This window comes from Borostomias antarcticus (genome assembly GCF_949987555.1).
Source record: "Borostomias antarcticus genome assembly, chromosome: 10".
Taxonomy (NCBI): domain Eukaryota; kingdom Metazoa; phylum Chordata; class Actinopteri; order Stomiiformes; family Stomiidae; genus Borostomias; species Borostomias antarcticus.
In genome coordinates, this window is record NC_140243.1 from 32,346 (window position 1) to 40,088 (window position 7,743).

The window sequence follows — 7,743 nt, forward strand, 5'->3', positions numbered from 1 at the left end:
AACCCTAACCCTAGGGAACAGCTGGGTTGGTCTTAACCCTAACCCTAACCCTAGGGAACAGCTGGGTTGGTCTTAACCCTAACCCTAACCCTAGGGAACAGCTGGGTTGGTCTTAACCCTAACCCTAACCCTAGGGAACAGCTGGGTTGGTCTTAACCCTAACCCTAACCCTAGGGAACAGCTGGGTTGGTCTTAACCCTAACCCTAACCCTAGGGAACAGCTGGGTTGGTCTTAACCCTAACCCTAACCCTAGGGAACAGCTGGGTTGGTCTTAACCCTAACCCTAACCCTAGGGAACAGCTGGGTTGGTCTTAACCCTAACCCTAACCCTAGGGAACAGCTGGGTTGGTCTTAACCCTAACCCTAACCCTAGGGAACAGCTGGGTTGGTCTTAACCCTAACCCTAACCCTAGGGAACAGCTGGGTTGGTCTTAACCCTAACCCTAACCCTAGGGAACAGCTGGGTTGGTCTTAACCCTAACCCTAACCCTAGGGAACAGCTGGGTTGGTCTTAACCCTAACCCTAACCCTAGGGAACAGCTGGGTTGGTCTTAACCCTAACCCTAACCCTAGGGAACAGCTGGGTTGGTCTTAACCCTAACCCTAACCCTAGGGAACAGCTGGGTTGGTCTTAACCCTAACCCTAACCCTAGGGAACAGCTGGGTTGGTCTTAACCCTAACCCTAACCCTAGGGAACAGCTGGGTTGGTCTTAACCCTAACCCTAACCCTAGGGAACAGCTGGGTTGGTCTTAACCCTAACCCTAACCCTAGGGAACAGCTGGGTTGGTCTTAACCCTAACCCTAACCCTAGGGAACAGCTGGGTTGGTCTTAACCCTAACCCTAACCCTAGGGAACAGCTGGGTTGGTCTTAACCCTAACCCTAACCCTAGGGAACAGCTGGGTTGGTCTTAACCCTAACCCTAACCCTAGGGAACAGCTGGGTTGGTCTTAACCCTAACCCTAACCCTAGGGAACAGCTGGGTTGGTCTTAACCCTAACCCTAACCCTAGGGAACAGCTGGGTTGGTCTTAACCCTAACCCTAACCCTAGGGAACAGCTGGGTTGGTCTTAACCCTAACCCTAACCCTAGGGAACAGCTGGGTTGGTCTTAACCCTAACCCTAACCCTAGGGAACAGCTGGGTTGGTCTTAACCCTAACCCTAACCCTAGGGAACAGCTGGGTTGGTCTTAACCCTAACCCTAACCCTAGGGAACAGCTGGGTTGGTCTTAACCCTAACCCTAACCCTAGGGAACAGCTGGGTTGGTCTTAACCCTAACCCTAACCCTAGGGAACAGCTGGGTTGGTCTTAACCCTAACCCTAACCCTAGGGAACAGCTGGGTTGGTCTTAACCCTAACCCTAACCCTAGGGAACAGCTGGGTTGGTCTTAACCCTAACCCTAACCCTAGGGAACAGCTGGGTTGGTCTTAACCCTAACCCTAACCCTAGGGAACAGCTGGGTTGGTCTTAACCCTAACCCTAACCCTAGGGAACAGCTGGGTTGGTCTTAACCCTAACCCTAACCCTAGGGAACAGCTGGGTTGGTCTTAACCCTAACCCTAACCCTAGGGAACAGCTGGGTTGGTCTTAACCCTAACCCTAACCCTAGGGAACAGCTGGGTTGGTCTTAACCCTAACCCTAACCCTAGGGAACAGCTGGGTTGGTCTTAACCCTAACCCTAACCCTAGGGAACAGCTGGGTTGGTCTTAACCCTAACCCTAACCCTAGGGAACAGCTGGGTTGGTCTTAACCCTAACCCTAACCCTAGGGAACAGCTGGGTTGGTCTTAACCCTAACCCTAACCCTAGGGAACAGCTGGGTTGGTCTTAACCCTAACCCTAACCCTAGGGAACAGCTGGGTTGGTCTTAACCCTAACCCTAACCCTAGGGAACAGCTGGGTTGGTCTTAACCCTAACCCTAACCCTAGGGAACAGCTGGGTTGGTCTTAACCCTAACCCTAACCCTAGGGAACAGCTGGGTTGGTCTTAACCCTAACCCTAACCCTAGGGAACAGCTGGGTTGGTCTTAACCCTAACCCTAACCCTAGGGAACAGCTGGGTTGGTCTTAACCCTAACCCTAACCCTAGGGAACAGCTGGGTTGGTCTTAACCCTAACCCTAACCCTAGGGAACAGCTGGGTTGGTCTTAACCCTAACCCTAACCCTAGGGAACAGCTGGGTTGGTCTTAACCCTAACCCTAACCCTAGGGAACAGCTGGGTTGGTCTTAACCCTAACCCTAACCCTAGGGAACAGCTGGGTTGGTCTTAACCCTAACCCTAACCCTAGGGAACAGCTGGGTTGGTCTTAACCCTAACCCTAACCCTAGGGAACAGCTGGGTTGGTCTTAACCCTAACCCTAACCCTAGGGAACAGCTGGGTTGGTCTTAACCCTAACCCTAACCCTAGGGAACAGCTGGGTTGGTCTTAACCCTAACCCTAACCCTAGGGAACAGCTGGGTTGGTCTTAACCCTAACCCTAACCCTAGGGAACAGCTGGGTTGGTCTTAACCCTAACCCTAACCCTAGGGAACAGCTGGGTTGGTCTTAACCCTAACCCTAACCCTAGGGAACAGCTGGGTTGGTCTTAACCCTAACCCTAACCCTAGGGAACAGCTGGGTTGGTCTTAACCCTAACCCTAACCCTAGGGAACAGCTGGGTTGGTCTTAACCCTAACCCTAACCCTAGGGAACAGCTGGGTTGGTCTTAACCCTAACCCTAACCCTAGGGAACAGCTGGGTTGGTCTTAACCCTAACCCTAACCCTAGGGAACAGCTGGGTTGGTCTTAACCCTAACCCTAACCCTAGGGAACAGCTGGGTTGGTCTTAACCCTAACCCTAACCCTAGGGAACAGCTGGGTTGGTCTTAACCCTAACCCTAACCCTAGGGAACAGCTGGGTTGGTCTTAACCCTAACCCTAACCCTAGGGAACAGCTGGGTTGGTCTTAACCCTAACCCTAACCCTAGGGAACAGCTGGGTTGGTCTTAACCCTAACCCTAACCCTAGGGAACAGCTGGGTTGGTCTTAACCCTAACCCTAACCCTAGGGAACAGCTGGGTTGGTCTTAACCCTAACCCTAACCCTAGGGAACAGCTGGGTTGGTCTTAACCCTAACCCTAACCCTAGGGAACAGCTGGGTTGGTCTTAACCCTAACCCTAACCCTAGGGAACAGCTGGGTTGGTCTTAACCCTAACCCTAACCCTAGGGAACAGCTGGGTTGGTCTTAACCCTAACCCTAACCCTAGGGAACAGCTGGGTTGGTCTTAACCCTAACCCTAACCCTAGGGAACAGCTGGGTTGGTCTTAACCCTAACCCTAACCCTAGGGAACAGCTGGGTTGGTCTTAACCCTAACCCTAACCCTAGGGAACAGCTGGGTTGGTCTTAACCCTAACCCTAACCCTAGGGAACAGCTGGGTTGGTCTTAACCCTAACCCTAACCCTAGGGAACAGCTGGGTTGGTCTTAACCCTAACCCTAACCCTAGGGAACAGCTGGGTTGGTCTTAACCCTAACCCTAACCCTAGGGAACAGCTGGGTTGGTCTTAACCCTAACCCTAACCCTAGGGAACAGCTGGGTTGGTCTTAACCCTAACCCTAACCCTAGGGAACAGCTGGGTTGGTCTTAACCCTAACCCTAACCCTAGGGAACAGCTGGGTTGGTCTTAACCCTAACCCTAACCCTAGGGAACAGCTGGGTTGGTCTTAACCCTAACCCTAACCCTAGGGAACAGCTGGGTTGGTCTTAACCCTAACCCTAACCCTAGGGAACAGCTGGGTTGGTCTTAACCCTAACCCTAACCCTAGGGAACAGCTGGGTTGGTCTTAACCCTAACCCTAACCCTAGGGAACAGCTGGGTTGGTCTTAACCCTAACCCTAACCCTAGGGAACAGCTGGGTTGGTCTTAACCCTAACCCTAACCCTAGGGAACAGCTGGGTTGGTCTTAACCCTAACCCTAACCCTAGGGAACAGCTGGGTTGGTCTTAACCCTAACCCTAACCCTAGGGAACAGCTGGGTTGGTCTTAACCCTAACCCTAACCCTAGGGAACAGCTGGGTTGGTCTTAACCCTAACCCTAACCCTAGGGAACAGCTGGGTTGGTCTTAACCCTAACCCTAACCCTAGGGAACAGCTGGGTTGGTCTTAACCCTAACCCTAACCCTAGGGAACAGCTGGGTTGGTCTTAACCCTAACCCTAACCCTAGGGAACAGCTGGGTTGGTCTTAACCCTAACCCTAACCCTAGGGAACAGCTGGGTTGGTCTTAACCCTAACCCTAACCCTAGGGAACAGCTGGGTTGGTCTTAACCCTAACCCTAACCCTAGGGAACAGCTGGGTTGGTCTTAACCCTAACCCTAACCCTAGGGAACAGCTGGGTTGGTCTTAACCCTAACCCTAACCCTAGGGAACAGCTGGGTTGGTCTTAACCCTAACCCTAACCCTAGGGAACAGCTGGGTTGGTCTTAACCCTAACCCTAACCCTAGGGAACAGCTGGGTTGGTCTTAACCCTAACCCTAACCCTAGGGAACAGCTGGGTTGGTCTTAACCCTAACCCTAACCCTAGGGAACAGCTGGGTTGGTCTTAACCCTAACCCTAACCCTAGGGAACAGCTGGGTTGGTCTTAACCCTAACCCTAACCCTAGGGAACAGCTGGGTTGGTCTTAACCCTAACCCTAACCCTAGGGAACAGCTGGGTTGGTCTTGTCCATAAAACCTGGCCCTGGGGGACTCCACCTGGCCCTAGGGTAAAGGAACAAGCCAAAAATTGGTACATTCGCTTATTTGCCATATTTCCCAGAGACAGACAAAGACACACCCTTCTCTTCTCTATGCATACAATAGGAAACATCGACACCTTTGCCTTTAGCCTTAGATGGGCTAATAGCACAGGCCTCGATACTTCCCATTGTGTGCACAGAGAAGAGAAGGGTGTGTCTTTGTCTGACTCTGGAGAAGATGGCAAATAAGTGAATGTACCAACATTTTGGCTTGTTCCTTTAAGTAAGGGTTCAGTTAAACATAACAAATGAAATTAACTAGTTACAAATTTGGTAGTTGGAATTCTGGGAAGATGACAAAACTAAGCACATGCAGTCACTGAGCTTGTTAGGGTTAGTTCAGTACTGCTGAATGCAAAGTCAACTGGAAAATGTTCACTCATAGCTCACTAGCTGCGTCACTGAAAACCAATGTGCGAAAGTAAGTGCCATGCACTTGACCAGGACTATGATCCGTCTACTTTTAGATCTGTCAGAGATTCATCACAGCCTACTCCCATCAAAGACCGTAATGCCAAGAGAATGAAAGGTGGAGAAAATGACATACCATGTCTAGGTCTCCAACCCAACTTCACTTGAAAGGATCAAGCTCAGAAAGGTTTGACAAACAGGATGGAACTCTGACAGAACTCATAGACATTCATGTTGCAATAAGAGAACCCATCCCGATAAATAGGGTGAGCAAGTAGAGTTTAATGCTGAGATTAGTTTGCAGAGAAAGGTTTGACAAACGGGATGGAACTCTGACAGAACTCATAGACATTCATGTTGCAATAAGAGAACCCATCCCGATAAATAGGGTGAGCAAGTAGAGTTTAATGCTGAGATTAATTTGCAGAGAAAGGTTTGACAAACAGGATGGAACTCTGACAGAACTCGTAGACATTCATGTTGCAATAAGAGAACCCATCCCGATAAATAGGGTGAGCAAGTAGAGTTTAATGCCGAGATTAGTTTGCAGAGAAAGGTTTGAAAAACAGGACAGAACTCGTAGACATTCATGTTGCAATAAGAGAACCCATCCCGATAAATAGGGTGAGCAAGTAGAGTTTAATGCTGAGATTAGTTTGCAGAGAAAGGTTTGACAAACGGGATGGAACTCTGACAGAACTCATAGACATTCATGTTGCAATAAGAGAACCCATCCCGATAAATAGGGTGAGCAAGTAGAGTTTAATGCTGAGATTAATTTGCAGAGAAAGGTTTGACAAACAGGATGGAACTCTGACAGAACTCGTAGACATTCATGTTGCAATAAGAGAACCCATCCCGATAAATAGGGTGAGCAAGTAGAGTTTAATGCTGAGATTAGTTTGCAGAGAAAGGTTTGAAAAACAGGACAGAACTCGTAGACATTCATGTTGCAATAAGAGAACCCATCCCGATAAATAGGGTGAGCAAGTAGAGTTTAATGCTGAGATTAGTTTGCAGAGAAAGGTTTGACAAACAGGATGGAACTCTGACAGAACTCGTAGACATTCATGTTGCAATAAGAGAACCCATCCCGATAAATAGGGTGAGCAAGTAGAGTTTAATGCTGTGATTAGTTTGCAGAGAAAGGTTTGAAAAACAGGATGGAACTCTGACAGAACTCGTAGACATTCATTAGTTTGCAGAGAAAGTTGTTCACCTCAAAAAACAAGTGTCATCACTCCTGAGAGACAACGAGGAGGTGAAGACCAAAGTCAGAGCTTGAGAGAAGATTGAACTTGTGGGTTAATGGAATGAAAGGAAGACAAATCCGAGTTAGGACGTTCTGTCTCCTTAGTAAGATCGCTCCACTGTCACCAAAGTTGGGAGGATGTAGTGGACTTCGGATCGGGAGGAAAGAGGAGTAGACAGTGACAGATGATCATGCAATTCTCTATGCGTCGATATCAGGACGAGTTTGCAAGATCAAAGACATCTGCAATCTGCAGAGAACACAAGGTTCAAAGAGAACTTCACCAAGGAGGACCGTGATGCAAACTGCCCTTTAGTAGACGTTAATTGTAATTGGGAAAGCAAGAAGATCCGGAGTAAAGTCCTACTAGAGGAGTCCACCCTTAAGTCATTGAATGCCATATCACTGAATTGGACAAGTAAGAAACCTGATCCACATAAGTCGTGTACATCTGAGACTCATGATTGAGGGGAAAATGAGACTTGCTAACTTTGTGGAATTATTTTACTCAGACCACTTTCTTCTCTTTACTGGTTGATCCAATGTTCAAGAGCCAGTTCTCATTGTGTTTAATAAAAAATAAACTCAATTGTCACAGTTAATTGAACTCACTGGGTCTTCAGAACAGTGTTGACAGAGGATTCTGAAGTGTTGAAATAGGCTCTATATTTTTATTTCAGAAGAATAAGGGTTGAAAATATGGTAGTTGTATGCACATCGTTTGTTGTGTGCTGGGTTGACAGGTATTCATGAAAAAGTAGAATAGAACCCGCACACAGACCAAGGCAATCGTGAGTGCAAAAGAGTAGTGTTTATTCCAACGTTTCGACCCTCAGGTCTTGGTCAAGTCAAACACACAAGAGGTGGACTGCCAAGTGTACCAAGGGCTGGCCCATTAGGCCCAAGAGTCAGACATGAGACGAGGCCTACGGTGGCAGATCCGGCCCAAGCACCTGGGACAGGCCAGAAAGGTAATAAAATATTATAAGTGGATCCCTCTAAAAAAAAACGGATGGATGGATGAATAATGAATGGTCCACACACGGAACTGACAAGGGCCCGGCTAGCTCTGAGGTTAAGGAACCCCCCCGCCTCTCTAGCGAGGGCCTGGCACTTATCAGAAGGAACAAAGGGATAGTGTTGGATGAACTGCCTGAAGACAAACAACTTTCTTGTATGAGGTTGCAAATAGATGTTAAAAGGAGAAGGTGTAATCAAGTAACACTGTTGAGTGAATCATTTATTGGAAATGTAATCACTTAAAGTAGAAGTAGACATTTATAAGTCATGT